Below are 24405 nucleotides of genomic sequence, written 5' to 3' on the forward strand. Positions count from 1 at the left end.
TAAAACCCACATTCATTTCGCATGCAGCAGCTAGAGAGCAAACATTTATTTAAAGGATTAAACAGGGAGACAAAGTTGCAGGTTAATAGCATGATGCACGTCTTCACTTTTCGGTGAAAACATCCCCGGTGGGATCGTGAGTACAAACTCAGACTGAACGTTTTAATGAACAGGATGCTGATTTATGTTTATTTTGTCGCTGGTGATGTGTGGCAGGTCTTTCACACAAAGGTTTCCTTCAACATTCAAATTACACAACTCGAAGTGCATAATTTTAGCAGAATCGCTTATCAGCTGTGAAATAAATTCGGTGAACTCTGAGCGCTTTTGTAGTTCGGTATCACTCTCCTCTTGACTTTACCTCCATAGCTTGAGTTCTAATTGAGCCAATCAGGCGGCGAGCCACATTTGTGACTTCATAGCTGTAAACTCAAAACAAGACCTTGAACATTAACAGCGATGGGATGTGTATTTTCCTTTCACGTAACCTCTTGTTGTGAACGCAGGTGTGTTTTGTGGTCCCCCCCCCCTGAAAACAAGGTGCAGCAGATAATGTTGGCTGGAGAGGACTAATCCATTTAGGTGCCATTGCTGCAGCCAGGCTTTGTTTAGCTGCGGAGAATGGCTTGTGACAGATGGGATATTGAGTTTTTTGCTACAGGAGAATGGAAAGCAACACCCCGCCGAGTGCTAATCCTAATGACATGGCGCAGGGGGATACACCGTTCCTCAATAAACAGTAATTACAACATGGAGGACCTTAGTCAATTTGTATGTGTTTGATGCCAGCACAAGACAAAAGAACCATGCAGCAGGCACAGGCTCATGAGGCTCACTTTGTAGGAGTCTTCCTTCCGTTCTCCAGCTCCGGATTCCTCCCACCATATCCTCTTCCCACAGTGTCCAGCCTAAGAATTCCAGTATTCCCTAGTCAGAGTCCCGCTCCCTCTCCTTCCCACAGCCTTTCTGTGGAGGTCGGCTTTTTTTAGAACCCCTAATAATTATTACAACAGCCTTTTCCATTGCTGTTCAACCACTGACCAGTTTTGATGGAGTATCTGGTATTAGGGTGTGGTCTCGAATGTAAATTGCTCCGGTGAAATGTGCGACGCTGAAACAACGGTTCTGGTCTGCGGTTTTGTGGCATTTCTGTATTCCAGAGTAGAGAGATTCTCCAGAGAGCATCGATTGTGGTGGTTTGCTGGAATGTGAAAACCCGGTAGGTGTGAATGAAAAGGGAAGGTTTTTTTTAGGCATTATTTCATTTTATTTCAAGGCGTAGTTAGGAGCTGCTTCACATTGAAATGTGGTCATTTAAATGCTCTTGGAATTGGCTTTATGTAACCTCGACATGGAGGGGAAAACAAAAAACAAAAAACTTTTCATTGTGTTTAGCCCCATTAGTTAGTTATCCTTGATAGCTACATTTTGACCTGGAAATTACCAAGTCAAAGCTTATAGGGTTTCCAGAATGTGGAGTTTTAGTTCGAAGCGTTTTTTTTGTGGAGTTTTTCTACCTTTATTACCAATATTAATAGTAGAGAGACGACTAGAAACAATGGAGAGAGATGGGGGGTGATTTGTAAAAAAGCCTGCATTAACTGGTTAATGGTCAGTACCTGAAACCCCTAGGTTCCAAATTGAACTGAATATATTTTATATTTTTTTAAGCATCACTTCTTTAAAGGGTTAGGTTATTGGTTTGGCACGGATTTTGGATTAGGATTTAAATAATGACAGTTAGGCAAAGCATGCTCCTGATGGTTCATCGTGCTGGATCGTCTGGGGTATACCTGAAAATAATTCCTTGGCACACCACGTCGTCCAATCATGACCACATCTTTTCGGCTACCGGGGCTGCATTCAAAAAAACAGGTTCCAAAACCTGCAATCCGATTTTTGCTCTTGAGCTCTCTTAGTTCTCTTTGAAGCTCTCGATTTCATTCTTCACACAACTACTGGTTTTTCTTTTTTTTTTGTGTGCGCGCGACCGTGGATCGTTATCAGTTTCGCCCGTCTGCACTATGTTCAGCACCGCAAATGCCTGGAGATAGCAAAGCTCAAAAAAGTAAAAGCTAAGTTAAAATTCTGAAAGACGACCTCAGAGCGGCTGAGGTCAAATAAAAAAAGCAGGAATCCCCCTGACCTCGGGGTAAAGAGGAAGCTGTCGGTCCCTCTCCATCTCCTGTCCCACAGTGAGGCAGAGAAACCTCTTGTAATCACTAAAACCACATTGGCATTTGCGGCTTCCTCTGCTGGAGATTTTGCACTCGGAAGGTTTTTTTTTTTTTTTTCCCCCTCCCCATGTAGGAAACAGGTTTGAATAATTCACGGTGCTCTCTGTAATCAAGGCCTCCTATCTTAGCCACTGCCCCAATCTCATCTCTCCCCAGTTCTATTTTTTTCTACTGCCAAAACTATTCTTTAATAACATTCTGGGGTGCCGGGGAGCCCTTTGCTGAATTATTCATCCTGTCAGATCAAGACGTATAAACAAGTCTGCAGCTCTCTCTTTCCCCACCTCCTACTCCCTCTACATGTTATCTCTTTCTAACACTTGGCTTCTCCACATAGAAAAAAAAAAGTAGGAATATTTGATCCTAGGTGCTGTTTGTGTAATAAACATCAGAGGTGAGAAAGAAGCCAGCCTGAACCCTTGGAGACGAAGAAAAAAGGGAAAAGGCGAGGATGCAGGGAAGAGGGGATGCTGACACAGACATCTGATTAAAAAAATGACAAGCAACGAGACTCTGAAGCGTTACAGGCGTGTTTTATAACCTCATATTTCTGTGTCACTTCAGTCGCATCTTTCCGTGCCCTCCGAGGCAATTGGATGAGCTCAGCACAATACAGTATGTACGTATACTTGAGAAACAGTCTAATCCCAAATAAACAGATATGACCTGCGGTTTCTGTTCCAGGGCTCCTTACGTCTCTATTGCTGTCGGGCAGGTGAAGACGGAGACTGGGTCACGGTGACGGGACTACTTTAAAGCTCCAAGCGGCGTACCAAACTCCCCTGAGTGGTCTCGACAGGAATGCTGCTGCTCATGCAGGTCGTCATAGATAACGTAGAGAATATTAAGATATACAGGCATGTACACACACAACAGCCGTCTGTGCGGGAACAGATGGTCCGAGAAAAAGGTTTGGAAAGTGATTATTTGCAAAGAGGTAGAGGAAGAAACAAAGCAGAAAATTCACTTGGCCTAGAACAAAGCAATTAATGTACTGTAACACGTAACAGCTTGAAACTATAGAACAAAGATGCTACTCTTTGATATTATCTAGCTTTAAAGCCTAGAGCTGCTACTATGTTAATGAAGCGACTTCAGTCGCATTTTTCATGTTTACTTGAGCCTGATGAATTGAAAATGAAGCGGCACAAATGTGGTTTATTTTTAATTTTATTGTTTTGGCGTTTTTCGGGGCGTTACAACACAGACAATGCAGAGTTCAACTTGGTCCACGTTTCAGACACAAAAAAAAAAAAAAAAAAGTAACTGAAGTTCCTGTTCATTTTTGAAATCAGTTTCTCTGAAGGGTGACATACAGAATTGGTCGCCTGTTGTAAATGTCCACAAATGTATATACTGATATTCAGAGAGAGCGTGCACTTCAGCAGCCAATAGGGGCCTAAATTTCCCATCACACGGCACGTTATCGGAACACATCTTGCGGATCTTGAGTCGGTTGGAGTCTTATGTTTGAGGAGGAAGAGAACGCTCGAGGCCCGGACGCGCCGCATTTAAAATGATGAAATTTTGCAGCAAAACAAATCCATTTCAATGGGACCGTGGTGAAATCTTGACCTGCGAGTTCATGCCGCATGAAAACCCGCTTGAGCTTGCTGACGATCACCATCGACCTTTATTTTATCCTCCTCTGTCGGAGTGTAAACTGCTCTACAAAAGAGGAAATATTAGCAAACAGGTAGTGTGTTAGCGGTTAGCTTGCATGCTACAGTAGTTCAGCAACCGGTCCTGCGGTTGTTGTTATGTCTCCAAGCTTCTAGAGGTAAATAGTTCACAGAGATGTGTTGATGAGTTCAACTGAAAAAAAAAAAAAAAAAAAGCTGCTCAGTGTTGTCGTACTCCCACTTTTCACCGTTTACTGGGAAACTAGGAGCTAGTTAGCAAGATTTAGCTGATATTATATCAATTTGTTTCAGCTCCATGATTGTCAGGTATTTGTAGTTCAAAACATTTTGCCATGGCATGCTCATTGGCATAGTTCGGCAGCAGACGGTTAGCTTAGCTTAGCATAAAGACTACAAGCAGCAGGAAACAGCAGCTGGCCTGGCTCTGTCCGAAGCTAAAAAATTCAAATGTTATATCTCGTTTGTTTAATCTCGTTTGTTTAAGTTCTTCATTTTGGACGGACCCAGGCTAGCTGTTACCCCCCGTATCCAGTCTTTACGCTAAGACAAGCTAACTGTGTCCTGACTCAACCTTCATATTAAACAGATACGAGATCTTCTCAAGTACCTCTCATCGAGAAAGTAAAGCTTCCCAAAATGTAAAACGATTCTCGTAACAGCTATGGTGCTAATAAAAACAATAGCAGTTAGGAATAATAGATTTATAGGTAAAAATATAAACAGAAAACCGCAAAATTCAGAATTTAAAAAAAAGACATGTACATGTTTACACACAGTATAAACACTGCTTGTTATGTTGCTTTACTTTCCACAAAACACACCGCTCAAATTCCAAATCAATTTCAGAAAAAACCCAGTGTTCCCACTGTTAGATGTTCTGTGAGATGAGTTCAGTGGACCGAAGACTGCAAACCTTCTGACAAATCATTGCTTGGTGTTTACTTAACCCTGATGGAGGAGAATGTAAGCATGAGCTGACAGATTTGTCCATTCTATCAATATACCAGCTGAGAACCTTGCATCTTCATAGAATCAACATCCCAGGAGCTCGGGAAGTCAGCCTCACTCTCAGCCTTGTGACAGAAAAGTCTCAGCATCATCCAGAGGTTTCTGAAAAGGTTTCATATGACAAAAGGAGCGATTCTTCCACTGAAATGAATACATGACAATCAGCTTTACGGGCCCCAAGAGTCTGACAGAACTTAAAATAAATCTCGAGTCCTTTCCAACCTCTCAAAATACACTCAGAGATGAATATTAAGTCTAAGATGCACCCCAGAAAGTTTTATTCCAACCTCAGGAGCACTGCACACCAGTTTCACAGGTGACAGCAGGATGTGTGTTGCACAGGGCTTTGAGAAAAAAAAAACCACCGCAGGTTTAATGGCACACCTTGACATTTTGAATTCAAGCCATTTTTTCGGCACCAGACAGTTGTTGCCTGAAACGTGAGGTGAAAAACATTTCTATATTTGTGCATCATTCATAAAGAAAAGTCTTGTTATCCTTGTTAGGTGTTCTCACCGAACCACAGGCATTACCCTCAGTCCTCTCTGTACCTCTGCTGCAGACTTTACTGACTTTTGATATAAATGCTCGCAGTAGACTTGTGTTGTTTTTTTCTTTTCATATTTTTACCCAGTTTTACTCACATAAGACAAAGAAAAGGAGGAAATCCCCACAAATAATAAATCTGAACAAATAAATTTGAAATTTTTACATGAAAAGGGACATTAACGATTATTTTTCTGTTGATCAACTAACAGTTTAATCAACAAATCGTTTCCGCTCTACATAGTGCTCTAAGAAATTAATTATGTGGTTCTGCATGTGTGCCCAAATGCGACACAAGCAAGTCCATGCCTGTGTGTGAATATAATAAATAGCTCATTATGCAGATTTTCCTGCCTCTTGCATGGGAGAAGAAACCATTTAAAAAGGGTCTTTTCAGAAGAAAAATGGGAGATGGGATTGTCTGGACAGTTTGAGATCAAGCCTAGGGCATAATGGGATTCATGATCAATGCCATCCCTTTATATGATAGACACCAATCCCTTCCGAATTGCTTTACCACTCAAGAGCAAAGAAAGCTCAATTCCTTTATGCCCGACGTTTGAACAGTCTCCTCAAGGGAAATCTCCGCAAGAGAAGAGACACTTATGGAAATGACTGGCCAACGAGAACTAGAGCTGGAATCGCGTCGATGACATTTTGATCTGCAATAAGTCACATGTGCTCTCTCCTCTCCTCCGTTGCTCCAAATGACAAGTCAAGGTTAGTGAGGTCACTTTGAAGCTATGAACCATCAATGCAAACAGGTGCAGGTTCCGCAGCGCCATCCTCGCGCCGATCACATGGCTCAATTTTCTGCAGGAATGTCCAATCGATTTTCTGTAGCGAGAAAGCGGCGCTCTCCCCTCGTCAGTGACAAAACTCTGCCAGAATATTAACAGGCAGTTGCCATGGCAACAGGCGACTGCTGCCTAACAGCGTAGTGATGATTGGCCGGGCTGGAAAAAGCAGCATTTCCTTTCTTTTATACTGTAGGGAAAGCACAAGAAAACTCCACAGCTCAGTGAGCTTTAAGCCCCAGAGCCACGTACGTACGGATGACCAGCCATCTAACAAAAAGTATCTCATCATAGGGAGATGATTCAGTTGGGTAATTGCTGCATCTAGTATACCACAGAGACATTTATTCTCTCATCAATAATGAATGAATGTACTTGGGACTCAGACCACATTAGCAGTGAAATGGCCAAAATGATTAAACGGCCGACCCACATGGCTAACTGCAAATGTCAGCCGTAGATCCATGACCCAGCTGTTGGTAGTTGCCCACGGCAGTTAAACAAAGAGCAGGGAAAGTGATCTGAGTGGTCAAAACCTGACTCATATATACAGTCTCGTTGTGCATTTATGGCAATGGTGTATAGGCTTGATAAGTTATACAAATTTTAAATATGGTTTCAGCTCTGTGGCTCCCCAGTTGATCAGCATCTTGGCTCGTTGACATCAGCAACTGAACCAGTTATACTGTCTCACAGTCGTGTGCATACACACAGTATATCGTGCATCACCATATGGCAACACGAATTTTGTTGTGTGTTTAAGGACGATTACAACAGTTGAGGGCAAATTCTAAAAATGTTTGCGCATTCATATCTTAAGGGAAACTGTGTCACATTTTTTTGGTTTTTTTGTTAATGAAATATTGTTCCGGAAAGAGCAAACAGGTGCTGTACATTCAAAGTAAAGTTGGACATCATGCAGTCCATATGCTTGTCTTCCTTGCAGCTTGCCCATATCAGATGCCCATAGCCACCTCAAAATGGAGAGAATAAATAAAGTGTAAAATTGTATTCTTGAGCATGGAGATTAACTCTTGACCTTGGGGACATGTATTCTGCGGGTGGTAAATATTCCAACACAAGGTCCTCTAACCTATTTTATACTTATTTACCGATTTACTGACTTGATTATTTTCACCTCAGAATATCATGCAGTCAAATTGTGCTCTAACAAAGATGTGGCTTTTCCACAGCAGGAATCATCTACTGGGGATTTTAACAGACAATGAGGATTCAAGGCTTGCTCTGATTAAGGTCATGTCATTGATTTAATCTATGATCAATTACCTGGTCCTAAAAGACACAGAAGTTTAGTCAGACGTTTATGAGGCGCAAACAAAATTACCTTAAACTTAAAACACAGGTGGCAACAATTCCACAGAAGACACTGCTTTTCGAAAGCAAAGCCTGGATGAAGGATGGAGGTTAGGGAGGGAGTCAAATGTATTACTAGCAAAAAATTCAAAATGGCAGAAAAATTTAATGATGCAAATGGCGGTGGTTTATATCAATCTCTTTAGCATCATCCAGTGAATCCATGGATGGCAAAATTTTCCTTCTATGCCTCATCGCTGCAAAGATATTATTCAAAACATTTTTGTAATAATCGGTGGCTTATTTCACACCACATGGTGGCGCTATTGTTACCATTTTTGAGTATGTGAAGCACTGAAGTACGGGGAGGCTCTTCACCAGGTTTCAGTCCTGTAGCCTTTATGGTTTTTGCGATATCCATCATGTTTCATCATGTTTTACTCATTCCCCTTAGAAAACCATTCCAAAAAAAAAAATTCAATAAAAAATGTTTACAAAATCGACCGTCACAGATATATGCACCATAAGTTATAGCAGCAAAAAAGGGGGGCTAATGAGGCCAAGCAATTTTGACACCAACTGAAACAAAGAAATCCATAAAAGCAGGTTAATAGTTGCCCCATAAAATTTCCAAATTCCAGCTACTAATACTTCCACATACTAGAGCTATCTAGACAAAAGTTAGCCAGCCTTCAATGATCATGAAAGTCCTGGTCACACATGCCATATAGAGGATAAAGGACAAGATCGCCGTTTTACATTCACTAATTCAGTCTTCACCAGCTGTCTGTATATGTCAAACTCCGGTCTGCACAGGAATCACTGAACAGCACCTACTACATCATGGGTAATAGCTCAGTTTGTTGGGGGATGCCATACTCTGGCGTTGCCCTTATTTCACTGGCTTTCAGCACTGGGTGTCTGCCAGTTCACTCTGCGGACAGACAACACACAAAGGATCTGAAAGATAACTACTAATACCTCTTTCACACAGTGTGAGAGCCGCGTTTAATGGAAGTCCCTGCCCTCTTGCACCTAAAAGGGGTGACGCGGAGGTCCCACAGCTGTTATAAGACAGCTCACTGAAGATCACAGATGATCTTGAATTGACCGCCTCACATTCGAAACACTTGGGAAGCAAAAAAAATTAACTTGAGTCTACTGTACATCAGGCATAGTGGGGAAGAGCTGAAACAGAGTCATCCCATGAGACTGAGATAGGAGTGATTCTATTCTCCGAATCTTACTCAGATGTAGGGTGTGGACACTGACGGGAAATTTTAATCAGAGCATGAGATGACTGGTGGATTCAACAATGAGGACAAATCTTCATGTGAAAAGGTAAATTTTCCCCAACTTCATCCCCAAAGAATCATTGGATGTAAAAAAAAAAATAGTACTTTTCCAAGAGTTTAATTTATTCAAAGTTGGGTTTTCTGGCAAAGTTTCACCTGCTTCTTAGTACTGTAATCACTTCCAAGAATGTAAAAAGTCCGAAGACGTCAAAACTCCCAACCTTTTGCAACTCGTAGAGGTTTTATTGTGAGACCATTGTGTTTCAGCTCCTGGCCTTCAGTTGGGTCATCCAATCTCTGTGATATGTTGCAGTTCATGAAGGGATAAGGACACCTGATAACGAATCTATAACATATGACATGACTACGGTATTAGATATCATTCAATTACTACGTTTCGAACCAATTCAAGTAGGTCTTCTGATGTGTAATGAGCATTTCAGCCTCACTGGGCTGCTAGCGTGGCTTTTTAATCATAGTCTTGCTTAAACTTCAGATGCTGCTCACTGACCTGAATATTTCCTTCAACCAATTATTAGCATTTGAATGATCAACTATCTTCCATCACAATTGTTTCCGGTGAAAATTCCTTCTCTCCTCCAGTGTAATATCTTCCAACAAGATGAGCTCTCACACCCTCATCATTTAATCACAACAAGAGTAATGAGAACACATGCAGATGTGTTTACTTGGAACGATTTTGCAGCATATGCTCATCTGCTACAAACTGGTTGTTTCTTCCGTCTCAGGCCCAAACTTTATCCACGTTTCACTCAGATTCCTCCGACTTAAGATGAAACTAGCGTCAAACTGACAGTCTGACGGCCGCCTTGTTGTCACTACATTAGTCTTGAAATATGCAAAATATCATTAGATTAGAGGTCGCATGTCATATCCAATCCTAAATATCTTGAAAAATATCTTTAAAAATGTTACATTATTGTTATATTGTATATAAGTAAATTGCATTATTGTTTTAGTACTATTGGTGCCTTAAAATATACTTTAAGCAGTAATTTAATTTTGTATTGTGTATTTTGAGGTACCGCTGATGAGAACTACTTACTGTGGCCAATGTTACAATTACACTACACTATAGCTTGCAGGAAAGTAACATAAAATCGGTTGCAGAAAAACATTGCACACGAATGCACCCTAAGACCAACTGACTTCTGTCCTATAGTATCTAGGTTCCCCTGATAACTATTATCTCAAAAACTCTCAGACCCAAAATATTAATTTGCCTCACTTGTAGAGCTACGTAAATGTGTACAGCAATTACCGATCACAAGAGACTTCAGAAAAATGTTAGTAATTTATCCCTGCAGGGGAATTTCTTTGTCAGAACTGCACAACACGCAGTTGGGAAAGAGGAAGTAATTAAGTAAAAAAGTAAACACACACACCAAGTGATTAGAAAAATGTCAGAATGAAAACATACAAAAATTAATTTACGAGTAGAATCTCCAGGCCTCTTAACTTTAGCATACAGCAGGTCCAGGGTCCCGTCTCCTCCGGTAGTGCAAGTCCACAATGAAATTAAAGTGGGGAGGGCCTTGTCCAGTTGAGCACCCCGGAGCTCATGAAAAAAGTCGAAGAGAGTCTGGAGTCCCGCGGTAACAGGGTGGATGACGTCACACACAGTTGCCGGGTCAGCGAAGGGGGAGATGTAAACACCAACAACAAAGATGGTGTGTGAGAACTTCCAGGGAATCCAATCAAGAGTGTCTTCCTGTAGCAATGTCTCTGTGAAACACAAACACTACACTCACGGAAGTCCCTCCGATTCCTCACCAGGGCCGCTAGCTCGTCCATCTTATTGTCCAGTGATCTCACGTTTCCCATTATCAGCCCGGAGATATGTTCTTCCCCATCCGTCTCTAGTCTGGACCCAGCTCACTTCCCTCGTCTCTGCGCTCCTTGTCTACATCCTCTGTCTTTCCTCCTCCTGGTTTCTGCAGGGATGTCCATGGCTCTGGTCACCATGCCAGCCGGTTTCAGCACGACCAGCTGGTCCCTGGTGTAAACAACGCGACCGTTGAGTTGCTGCCCAGTGGTAGCATTGCCAACTTATGTCATTTAAAAAGGTAACTCATTGAGAGAAGTAATTCCACTTTGGAAAAAAAGGACCAGAACTCTCAATACTAGTTTGGAGAGGGCACAGCTTAGATAACATTTTTTTTTGTTTTTTGTTTTTGAAAAGGTATTGCACCAGATGGCCCCTCCAAATAACTTTCTGGTCCTGTGCCGAATCCGCAGCAAGCGAGCAAACAGAGCATCAGAAACAACTTTAATTGGAGTGAACTGGAGCAAATACAGGCCTTGGCATTTAATGTAATAAATCCGTATGTCCTGTCTCATAACTTACACTGAGCATTCTGCAAAAACAACATGTGTGCGTGGTGTATCAACCCTGCAGGTTGTTTTGTTCTGTTGCTTAATCTAGCTGCAGAGTCATCAGCATTATGAGAAGGCTAATTCTTCAACGTCCAGGCACCTCTATCACGCCAAGCCAGATGGATTGCAGGTGCCCGCCAGATGCCTTACTGTATTTACAATCTCCATCTCGAGCACAAGGCCATATCATGGCACGAATTGAATCAGCACACAACTTTCTTTGTTCCTTGAACGACACCACTCTCTCAGTCTGCTGTTTGCATTATGCCGATATTATACAGTTTATTCAAAAGTGGTCTGCGTTCCCCGGTCGAGTCGCTGTATGAGGTTTAGTCTGTGTTCTCAATGGAGCCCTCTGACTCATCCCAATCACCGGGGGCAAAGAGACAGGGAGGCAGCGTAATGCAATCAGACGCAACACAAATATCAGCCTGTGTGTAATGAGCGGCAACGAGGAGAAGAAAAACAGTGGTGTCAAGGAGGGTCAGGATGAAGGAGTCTAAAAATGATAAAGCAAACGCGCACACTTTTACGCACCCATGTGCTCGTATTACTCACGGATACAAAAAATAAAGAAATAAAGTAAAAGGGCCTTTATCAGCACACACACAGCACATATTTCCACTTGAATTATCTACTGTGCAATGCACTATTCACGATATAGGGGCAAATTTACCCAGCGATGTTGTTTGCATAAAACTTTAATATCCTACAATTAATTTTGGCATGAATAAAAACCTTCAACTGAATATTCCTGTCCAACCGCGTCACCCTGACAACAGATAAAAATGTCCACCGGCAAAAAGTATAGAAAAGGTTTAGCCATCAACTACAATACCCACTTGATCTTTGATACGCAGCATTTCTAATACAAGGGGGAAGCAATCATCTCAGTCGACACCTGAATCGTTGCCCACATCAGCAGATTTTTTCAGCAGTAACACTGGTGTGTTGATGTGCTCCGTGACAGCCGTTCCCTCACTTGGAAAAACCACTGAACCAATTCGAGCTTAATCTAGAACAGATTGTGAATGGGTCTGTCATTTTTTTTTTTTTTTTTCCCCCAACCAGAGCAAGAAAACAGCAACAGGAGAATGGCCACAAAAATTCCAACAAGTGTGGATGAGGTAGGCACAGCTCTACAGGTTGTTGTAAGTCAACTTGTAGAAAAAAAAAATGCCTCTGTTCCACTAGCTTCCGTAACTCATGCAATCTCTCGTTTAGCATTTCTTTCATGATCTTGGGGTTTACTTTCCATGACAAATCAGCATCCAGCTATTGAAATAGGAAGCTGAGTTAAGCCCGTGTACGTCTAGGGCTTACGGCAAAAAGTGTTCGTGATAGGCTGCTTAAAAAATAAATCTTGAGTAAACAATGACATTAAATCGCGTTTGCCATTTAATCCAGACATATGAAGCTAGTCACGCAACATACTGTTGAGAAAGTCTCTATACCAAGGCTGGACTTTTAGTTATTAGTGTAGCTACAAACTTCCTGTAAATACTTTTTCTGTGAAGAAGTCATTTTTTATTAATAATTTCAATTATTCACATTCATTTGGAAAGCTGTGGGAGGGCCTCGCACAGCTTGCCCTGATATATGTTGTTCTGAACAGGTCCTCATTGCCCAAATGTCTAACGACAGAAGTGGCGAGTCCAAAGTCAGAACGGCGCTCAGAGCCTCACTAGCCACATTTATGGGAAATATCCCAGGTTGAAATATACCAGAACCTTCCTTTAAGAACTTTATAACCACTTTACGGGAACCAGAAGGGGAAAACCGCATTTTAAAGGGTAAATATTAAGCTTTTAGATTTTTGCGCTTGTAGGAACAAAACCTCTGCGTAGTATGAGATATGAGCCAGCCCTGCAGGATCCAGTAGCAGTTCAGTATCTCGCTGAAGGTACTGTGGTACAGTCACATTGGAACGATCAACGTCAGGCCTTTTCTTTTGGCTGTCTCATTCTGGCTGCCTCACTACATCAGAGCATCCTCGCGCCGTTTTCTGCTCCCAATCGAAAAAGCACTTTAGAAGAATTTCCTGATCAATAATACTGTATTTTGAGGCGATTTTTATTTGCATTACACAGACTAACGCAGCATGAAAACATCCTGCCGAATCCAGGCAGGCAGATCAGCTGTTTTAAGGTAGCTGCATCCCAATTTAACGTTCCCCAATAAAATCAGAAGCTGATTTGCATGTAAAACATCCCAAAATAAGGTAATGGCATGTACTGTATTATGTACTGTAATCACTGATGTAATGCAGTCACATGTTCAACATCTCACCTGCTCCTGGTCCAAAAAGAGGCATATTTCATTACAGCTACGTATAGGACATAACTGATTTAACGGTCAGCTTCACGGTAGAAAGCGATCGAACATTTACACCTTTTTTAATAGTGTGGAGGGGACTCTTTCGTCTTGGATATCCCTGTAGGAAGGACCCTGTTTTTCACCTTGTTCGGGTATGTCACACAGTGTACCAGTGTAAAGAGACGGATTGATAGCATTCAGCCCTTGAGCCCCTCCCATGCTGCCATGTGTACCAAAAGAGAACACGACCCTAATTTGGCAGGGGCCAATGTTGACATTTGAATCCCGTGCCCTGCGGGAAGGGTAACGAGCCCGCATTAGGATGCTGTTACCGTAACAACACCTGATCTCTGTACTTAGCAGAATGTTCTCACACTGCATCAGTCAGTGTACCTCAAACAAAAAATCCCCTCAAAACGGAGTATTATCGATCAGATAATTCCTCCAAAATGCCATGCAATTGAGAAGAGAAGCGCTGCAGGGCTGCAGAAAAAGATGGACTGGCTTCTGGCCGCTGAGGTTGTCCCCCCAATAGAGGGCTTGGGCTTAATCCTCCCCCGTTGCCATTTCAAAGTAAATAACCTCTTCTGGCTGTAGAAGGACCACAACACATTGTTGATCCTGCAGAACGACTAAAGAGGGTAAGCTTTCAGACGATATCGAGCAATCTATGACTTCAATGGAATCTGTGGGAATAAGGAAAAACATTTGTCAAAGTTGTCCCTCCTCCAACAAGAGCCTCCGGGAAACCACCAGCGTTTCAACCCACCCCTCATTTTCCCGAACACCACGGAAGCCTCAAAATGACATACAAAACCAGCAGGCCTGGCTGATAGGAAGTAATTTTATCATGTACTCAACAGAGTGTAAAAGTTCATTTCAACTCCAAAAACAATGGAAAAAATAAACAAATTCAAGGTCCACTTACTATATTCTTCCAGACTATCCAAGTACATAACAAGGACTTTCTCAGTAGATGGAGTGTATTTGTCTAAAAGACTGAGATGCAATTTAAAGTTCTGGAGAAAGCTAGTAAGTAGACCTTGATATTAGATATTCTTTTGGGTTTTTTGTCCGATAAAAAAAGCAAAAAAAACAAACTGTAATCATAATGCTCTTTTCCTTCATTGATTTGTAGCCTTTAATAACAAAACCCTTTAAACTTTTGAAGCTGCAATTTCTTTGCAATACCGGTAGCTTGCTCATAGCACTGTCCTCCATAAGGGATTATCGCAGTCACATGCTGAAGTAGCCTTGTGTACGTAAGGTCGATGCCAAGCTGATAAAAAGGATGATTTTTGAAAAAAGCTGAATAACTGTTCCCTTTATAGGCTATTATAGATTGTTTTAGTAATTTTGTAGTTTATCTGGCAGTAATTACCTCTAATTGGGTGCAATAACAATATCCTGATTTTTAATTGGAGCAAGTCATTAGCCCTCTCAGCCCAAACCTGTCACCACCTTTGTGTCGTCGTTACATAATGTACCCCCGGCCTCTGGTACTGACGAAACAATTGCCTTTATTAAAACACACCAGGGTGAAGAAAAGGTTGTGAGCCCCTGGTCTAGATTGCACTTTGTTTCTGCTGCAGAGAAGTAGTCTTTAATCATAGTGTCAAAGCCCACACACACACACACACACACACACACACACACACACACACACACACGGGCGTCTTATGTTATGGATGGAAATGAACGCGGAGGTTCCCACGTTTACAACTTGAGAGCCCTCACGTGATCAAACAACTTGAGATCTCTGAGTGACTGACTTTGGCTGGTGTAAGGCGTCAATATTTGGTTGGTTTTCACGCATTCTGTGCTATCAAGCGCCAAGTCCGATATACCGGAGTGTTTTCCAGTCGTGATGATGACTCAGATGTTGACATGAATGCCGTTTCCAAGTCAGAAACTGGTAGGTGCAATAACTGTCATTACATGAATGTGAGACATGAGGGTGGCAATACCCCACCTACACAGGTGTTTTACCTAATGTCGCCTTATTAGATTATTAGATCTCTTTTCTAGACTGTGTGGGCAAGTACAGACTGTGCTTGACTGAGAGTTCTGTCACTCTGTTGCTAGTTTCTTGGCCCACGTTAAGGCGGGACGTCTTACACCATAATCCTTGTTATTAGTTCACAGTGACTGTTGACATCACATGATTGCCTAGCATAGCTCCAGCCGACTTCAGTCTGAGTGGAGGTCTAACCAGCCAGAGTACCAGAAAACACCTGTGCACACGTACAGGGCCTTTAATTAATAAACCTTTACGTGAAAAGTATCACTCCAGTGCTACCTGTGCTGTGATGTGACGTATTTTAAAATGTTGAAATTTTAACAGTTGTTGTTTTTAAAGCAGTTAATTAAAAAGGAAAACTTTACAAGAATAAGCAGGAGACTAAAATGATTGACTTTAATAACTATTTCTGCTTTTGAGGTTTCTGTATTATCCTTTTTTATCGGAAGTCTTGGACTCTGATGGTTGATGGTTGTGAGTTTAAAAAACAAACGTAATAATCTTGATTTTGATTATTTTGTGGCTCTTTGACGATGGCATAAAACATCAGACCTAGTAGCTAAAACGTTTCAAATAAAGAACTAATAACAGTGTTGAATATAATTTCCACTTGTTTCCAGTTATTTCACCAATTTTATTAACAGAGCTGTTGGCAAATGGCATCCACAATCCATTGCTTTTGCCTTTATATGCCAAAAGAAATGACTATAATAGAAAAGCTGCTCTATCCCTCTCTCCGGCAGATTGTCATTTTGTGCCACAGGTTCGCAAAAAACACACTGACCTGTCTATTAACTACAGAAGTCCCCTCTCATCTAGTGATATTTTAAAAAGCAAGGCACGAAAATCCAATCTGAACAGAGACAATAGCCGTGACGCAAGTCAAAAACTCCATGCAGATTTGGACTGGCAGCTCTATATTTGTGGGCGATATGACTTGGTCTTGATGTTAAGGTTGGCGACATGGCTGATGTGGCCATGCAGCGTGCACACAGGTCACTGGGCTGCGGGGCATCGCGGCCAGTCGTGGAAGGTTGGGAAGTGGCTGAGGTTACACAGCTGTGACTGGCTGAGGCCCAGGAGCCAGCCACCAATGACTTCACACATCCCAGCAGTGCTGCAGAGCTCGGATCCCACAATGGAAGAGTGAGAGCACAACAAATGATCAAGAGAGTGTGAAAGAACAATGGGGGCGAGCTACAACGGACCTGAAGGATGCAGAGAGAGGCAGGCGTGTACAGCAAAAGAGAGAAATGGCAGAGAATTAACGTGATTGATGTGTGGAGATTGTAAAGAGGAAGCTGAGCACAGGAAAGAGATAGAGCCAGGAAGTCATGTTTTTATCTTTAGCTTTACAATGATTGCCCATCTGAGGAGTCATCCTCTCTTCCTGGCCTGAGGGAAAGTGTCCAGCTCTGGTAAGAGAAAAAACAAGGTTGTAATCTGACCGACTTCCACTCAAGTGAAATGCAATGTTTGCCAAATACTTTACAACGTTAATGGGCAATTTGAGTTGTATGATCCTGTCTCACCCACAGAACCCTCAGTATTTTTCTTAGCGTAAGGCTGCTTTCGGTTTGAACGCTCGTGATTTATTTTTACCAAAGTGTATTCATAGACAAGCAGGAGTGACGCAAGTGGCATTGTTTATATACTTGGCTACACACTTTTTGTGTACAGTGTGTGGAGCTGAATCATCCCCAGCTGCCACCAGAAAAGCAAACCAAAAGTAAATAAACCAAACTAAACTTGGTGACACCACAGGAAGTTAGTATGTTTTTATGTTAATGGAAAAGTTTGCCAGAGAGAGAAAAGCTGATGGGCGGACAGGGCTTCTGTGTGGCAGCCAGGCTGCGGCTCTTCTCATGTTGCCATTCCCAGGCTGGCTGCCCCGGCGTTAGCTCGTAGTAACAGTCATCCGTCTGTCCTCTCTTCTCTCGCCTCGCCGCTGAGGGGGTTAACGTGACCTGCGGGCCCCCGAATATCACCCAGTCACAATGTTCTGACATCCCTGGGCCTGCCCAGATGGTCACCATATGTCCATGCACCACGTACGGCAAGCCGGGAACACAAGAGCAGACGGGGGAAAGGAATGCGCACTTTCAAAGTGCCGCAGTTTGTTTACCCATGTGCCCCTTTGGTGTTTGTTATGGGTCTGGCTGACGGAGCATCTGTGGTGACAATATCTGATATTATGTTCAAATAACAAATGAACAACCAAAACAGTACAGCAAACAGTGGTAGGCTCTTTATTCTTCTTCTTCTTCTTCAAAAAAAGAGATGCTTTTCTTAAATGCTTAGAGTACACCCCCAAAATTGAAGACTGCACCCTCAGTTGCCTTGAAGGATTAGGACAACTCAGTTCTCTCTACTTTAAATGGGTGGGCAGCAAAATCATTTTTGTCATCCTTGTGCCAAATTAAAGTAAAGTAGTAGTGGATGGTTTCCACCGGGAGGAAACTGCAACTGTCGATGTTAACTGAAGATGAGAACAAATCGCTGTTTTGGGAACATTGGCGTTCTATAGCTTGAAGAAAAGTCAATAAATCTAGTGACAAAGCTGCTAAGTAGGCAACACTGCCTGTAAAAGGACCCCCTGATGATGCAGCAGAAACTGTTTGCGTCAATGCATTTTGAAAGAGCAACGACCAATGGTGTAACTTTATCACGCAGTCGGCCAGTCAGTCACGGACACTCGCGTTTATGGGGAAAAGCGCAGGTGTTAATAAAATTAACGATGGCTCTGTCCCAGTAAGTCATGACAGCGTGGCAGTGAACTAGCATGCACCCCACCAGGACCCTGAAACTGAAGCAGCTATATGGAATTATTAATTGTGCTATTTGTACCTGTGCTTTTCCTATTGTGACGTCTCAAAATCTCTTCAGTATTGTTGGGTGTACTGCAAAACCACCCAATGCATTAGGGGCCAACCCCTAATGCATACTCACCAACATTATCACCCAATACTACAGGAGATTTACAGGTTTTTCAAATTTCCAGTCACTGTGTTGCATCTGTGAGCGGGCAGTAAACGCTGGAGCACTTTCATTAATCTATATCTATAGCATATGAAGGGGGAAACAACACAACAAAGTCTGCCTACACGTCTCACAAAAAGGGACAAACTGCAGAAGTAGAAGAAGTAGTAGATCAACTGGTTTGTCTCAAACAGGTAACAGCAAATCTAAATATAAGTTCAAAATACAGGTTAAAAAGGAGGTAAACATTTGAAAATGTCCAATATGGTATTCAGAGCCAGGAAATTTAATTGGGATCGAAAGGGGGGGGGGCGCTGCACACAGAGGAGTCTGAGGGACTTGACAAAGCATGCCTCAGCGCATGAATATGAGCTGGCTGAATTTACTGCAATTACTGTCTCAGGGACACTGATTCAAATAGCTTTATACCAAGAAGAGACGGCGACACCTGGGGAAGAGTCGCAGCTGGCCGCAGGTCTCATCGTGTCTGTCCCGCGTACGTCGAACGCGTGGACTGACACATGGGTTTCACGTGAACAAAAGACATGTGCATTAACAACGGCTGTCGCGACTGCTATAAAATCCAGTTTTTGCACTCCAAAGCCGGACAAGCATCTAGCAGTCACATTACAAGAAACAAAATAGGTATTATATGCAGTAAACTAATGTAAAGCTTGAAAGAAAATTAAAAACGTGGTAAGTTTTTCATGACTTATCTTGAAGACACACTGTGCTCCATCTGATAAATAACTTCATTTCGCCTGTCTTAATTACATTTAGGTTACCGGTTTTACAGTTCTTGACTGCATGGGAAACTAATTAGTATCGGATTGAACCGATTCATCAATCACAGAATGAAATAAAAGCAAGCTCATTAATATCACATGTGCGCTGTTGAAACTAACTTTAAATGAGTGCTGAAGATGAAATAAATCATCACACGGAAGATCTTTTTGGGTGGAAAAAGTTACGGGTCAATTCTCGCCAATATGACCGGTCGAAACGGAGCAGTTTTGGCAGTGCGTGCACACTGTGCAAAAAAAAAAAAAAGGGAAACGCCCTCGTCTGTGGGCTTCATGCGAGTCTCCAACAACAAATCATCTAAACCGCAGCGGCCCCCTCTCCACGCCATTACACTGTTATGGCTGATGTGTCTTCAGGGACTCAGGTGTGGTCGAATTATTAAGCCTCCCTTCCCTCGGTGGTGAACACAATGATATTGCGGAAAAGTTTTAGGCACTCGCTGCGCTCCGTTTTCCCTGTTCAATTACGTTCGGTTAGTCTCAACTGGGGCCCCGAGATGCTGCAGCAATTGGGTTTTGTATTGCTGCTTTGGAGTGATTGTTTGATTTGTGGGCCGCACGTTACAATCTGCAATGGTAATATGTACAATAAATTTTCAATATACCCCTGCACCAATACTGATGAGGCAATTTTCTGTGCATTTGTTTCACCTGGCTGAAAAGACTTATTTGATTTCTGATTAGATACTTCATTTTTGCCCCTGCTTATGCTTTTAAATTCGTTGAAATCTGTTTTTGCTAAGTGTCCATTGCTGTGGTGTTTCTGCAGGGAACTTCACATGTCAATCAATTTGACGCCTTCGTTTAAATCATTTCTGTCAATGGCGCTTCAGTAGGCGGTGCTCTTTTTCCTCTTGATTCCCCCCACAGTAGAGAACCAGTCTGGCTATTTCACCGGCCCTGTTTCCACTAAAATAAAGTTCATTAGCTTCTAATTTTCTTTGCCAAATATATTTAGGGAGAAATATTATTGCAGCCTCTCTCGTTTTTTTGTTTGTTTTTTTTCGGTGTTTTTACAGGTTTCAGGTCACTGATGACTTTTGCTATATTTAACCCAGACTAAAATACTTTAGTGCCTTAAACCAGAGCTGTTTTTAACTCCCAGTCTCAAGTTTGGTACAGTCAACTCCAAGTCACGTCATAAGTCTTAAAAAAGAAAACTGTCGCTGACCTTTTTACAACCAGTTTGACGGATTAGACTCGTTCTCAGGAGTGTGTGAGAGAGTCGTGTGTTCAGTTGACATGTCCATCATTCTCCTGTAATCTCCGTTGCACCCGTTAGACAGTTTACACCTTTATCATTCCTATTAACACATGGAGCCTAGTGACGTTACATTATTCACAACATTGCTGCAATATGAGCGAAGGTCCAATTTACCAGACTAAACTAAATAGACCTGTTCTCATACTGGGGTTTCTTTTTTTTTTTTTTTTTTTATTCAAATCCAAGTCTCAAGTCTCAAATCTACAGCGCTGGCCTAAACCTGACGACAAGAAGGACACAACGTGAACCCCAGTGTCTCCAGAGTCACATTCCTGTCCTTTGTATGCCCAGCTGTTCACCCTGTTGTCTCTCCCTAATCTAAATCAAGTGCTTTACATAGCTTAAATGCACATGGAGCAAAGATTGTGGGGGAAACAAATGAAAAATGTAATTAAAAAAATCTTAGAAACATCTTAGAGCAATAAGTCAGCGCATCTCTTTTTCATCGTGACTTGCTTATCCCTCCTCAGCTGCAGGTAGCCGCCCCTGCTCCTCAGCTCCCTCTCCTAAAGTCCTTCTTAACACCCTTCAAGAGTGCAACAGAGAGCCAAGCGAAACGCAGACGAAACTGCAGACGCTGAGCTCCGGTGGCGTAATTATACCTCAAGAAGGCTGAAGTGTGTCTGGTCCATCCCTTACAACCTCTCCTTGGAGGTGAATTAGTCAAGCGTGCTCTCATGGGAGAATCATCCGGGAAGGTTTGGAAACTTAGCCAAAGTGAAAAAAAAAAAAAAAACTAAACACCACCCCTTGTGTGTATCACATGTCAGATTAGCATGGCAGGAGCAGAGGAAGATGATTTGGCATGAATACTGTGCTTTGAAACCTGAAATCAGACTGCGCTGGCTCCCCGGTACTCCTCTGACAGCTGCCCTTGCGTGACTTTGCAGTGCCGACATGCCGCTCGCGGTCTGTTTGAAAGGAGATAAGTCCTCGAACGGTGGCAGAAGAAGGAGAGATGAGGAGCTTAGTGTCGGGGCTCTGACGGAGCCTTGAAGCCGGGGATTGGCTCTTCATGAACATGACGGGAGGAGTGGAGTTACATGGTCACCGACTCGCTGCCTGTCTGCTCCCACCTGAAGGCTAATAAGACTCCTGGAGGCCCAATTCTCAGTAGGGCTGTTGTTAGAAGAGGTGTCAGGTTGCTATTCTCAAAAACAACTGAGAATTTCTTGCTAAAAAAGTCTCTTTGGCCATTGGAAAATACGTCATGATCCCAAGATTAGCTTCAGGGCTCTGCAATAATTCAATACTGTGGTCCATCAACTTTGAAGCCACACTAATTAGTATATAATTATATAAACAATAAATCAAACAACTATGTTTAATACGAATAATGGTGTCACTTGGAGTCAAAAACCCACAGAGAACTTTCTCTGCAGTTCCCCTCAGCTCTGCAGAGAGTTTTATACATTTCAGTCCAGTGTTTTGGTTTTCTGGCCTGCAAAGTTCTGCCCTAACATTGATCGCATTTTTGTGAAAAAGCGCTGACAGACCGACTGTGCAAACAAACTCGATATCAGACCTACATTCACAAGGTGTCCAGAAACACAACTCCAAATGAACGCGGACGTCGCCACGTGTCTGCCGGATGTGTTCATAGGCATCTGTTTGCCAACACATTTGCCACAACGACTTTATCAGGTGACGATGCGTCGATGTTGCGTTTACAGCTCGATCCTCTGTTCCCAAGTGGCTCAAAAGAATCAATTAATGTAGCTTTTAACACATATGGTGGTGATAAAATCCTATCATGTTATTGTTTTAAGATGAACTGGTTAAATGTTATAGAAAAAAAAATATTAATTAACAAATCAATACAATTAATTAATCAAAACCCTGAAATTGTAATACATGTAAATGAAAAAGAATATAAATGATATTTTATGCTCTTTTACATGTGTAAAGACTTCCTGATGTAAAGCGTATGAGTGGATAACAGGTCACTGCTTTAACCTTAAGTTTGATTCATTCATTTGATTTTGCATACTCTCCATATCGTAATATAATTTCATACTGATATAAAAACATATCGATTTAAACTATTTCAGCGGCCCTAGAAGGTCCAATGATTTATTGTCGCTAATGCCAGATATGCCTGAACAGGGGGAAAATGTACAGTGAAGGAAAATACCATTACATACTCCTGTAATAATAATAATCATAATAATAATTCCTGTAATCATAGTAATTTCTATGATAAATATACAATGCTCTGTGACCAATAACTTGATTTATGTGACTACAGAAAAACATTTTTTTTTAGCGAATTCCTCTTTAATTTCACCTCTAAAAATACTCAAATAAATGGATCTGAAGCGAAAATATTAGACTTTGGCTGACTGTTCACAACAAGGAGACATATGCAACTTGTGATGAGAATCAAGATAGATAGATAAGGGCTTTTTTTTTTTTTTTTAAGGGGTCACAAGCTGAAAAGGTTTTGTACCTTCATGAGGATGCGCTTTTGTTAGCTGCAGTCCACATAGCAACATCATGCTTTAAGTCCGCAGTAAGATTCGGCACAAGGAGCCTGAGCCAACTCGCCTGTCAGGCACTAAGCTGACAGCAGATGGTGACAGGTGGTGCTGAGTCGTGGAGAGGCCAGGGTCCACCCGAGAACCTGGGTCAGAGCTCCAGCGGGTGTCACATCAGGGCACCATCTCCGTCTGCCACTTACTGTCACCACTCTGCTGCCCAGGGGGACTGTGGGTGACGGGGCACGCTGTCGGCTGCGACTTTGCAGCCCGGAGAAATACAGATGTGTCACCTTTAACCTCCGCTGTCACATTTTAATGGAGGTGTCAGGTAAGAAAGAGCCCCCACAGCTCTGTTACAACCCACATCTGACATGCTCTTATGAAATGAAGCCACACGTTAAACAAACAGGAGGAGGGGAGGGATGGACACAAATCTCCGCAGGACGGCAAATTTCTCCGTCTCTCCTCTTGCCGAAGCTTCTTTCTGCGTCAGTGTCCTGGGTGAGCTCGCTGGCATTACTACAAAATGAGACAATTACTGTGCAGAAATGGCAGATCGTGACTGCTAAGTAGCAGGTGTGTCGGCCGTCAAGCGTGGAATCTCTAAATTGACAAAGAGAAAATAATCAGAAAAGGGCACCGTGACTTCATTTGTCTTCATCTGTCTCTGGGTTTAGATACTGTTTCTGCTCATTTCTGGAGGATGGAGCTTTGCTGTGCAGGACAAGAGAAAAGACAGATGGACGAAACAGGTGCTAAAATGATTTCAGTGTAATATTTTCATGCATTTATTTAGTTCTGTATCCTCTAAAAACATAGTGAAATTCAGTGGGGCGTATAAGCAAACTGTTTCCTGTATCTCACTGTTGAATTACATATCAACAGTCTGTTCCAGACGAGCAAAATCAGATGTCATGCGTGGGCTGACAAACCCGTCCTTGCGTGTTATTATGGTGATCCAAGCATCATGTGCTTAGAGCTGACGCAATGAGCCAATTAATCAGCTTCTTGATGAAGTCGATCAGCAAATATTTTCGAGTCCTTTTTAAAGCGCGGTACCGGAGATTATTACAAAGAAAAGAAGCTAAAAACAAAATCAGCCTCAAGGATATATTTTTCACCTTACATAAAAGTCTTTAACCTGAAAATAAGAAAAATCAAACCGCTCTCTGTCAGGGCACAGTATGTTTGTTACCACAGCTCTGAGGCAGAACTCGGGCTTTAAAGCCACGAGCTGCTTATTTTTCAGTCAGAGGAGACATCGGATCGAGCTTCGTGACTGACGGGTGTGACTGACAGGTAGGTC

At 42.2% G+C, this 24405-nt stretch overlaps 1 protein-coding gene across 2 annotated transcripts in view; it reads right to left on the minus strand.

The window, feature by feature from the left end:
* Window positions 1-24405, minus strand: part of LOC120797554 (ankyrin repeat and BTB/POZ domain-containing protein BTBD11-A) — a 166657-nt gene that overhangs the window by 55992 nt on the left and 86260 nt on the right. The gene's annotated exons all lie outside the window — the stretch shown is intronic.

Source organism: Xiphias gladius, chromosome 2 (assembly GCF_016859285.1).
Source record: "Xiphias gladius isolate SHS-SW01 ecotype Sanya breed wild chromosome 2, ASM1685928v1, whole genome shotgun sequence".
Lineage (NCBI taxonomy): Eukaryota > Metazoa > Chordata > Actinopteri > Istiophoriformes > Xiphiidae > Xiphias > Xiphias gladius.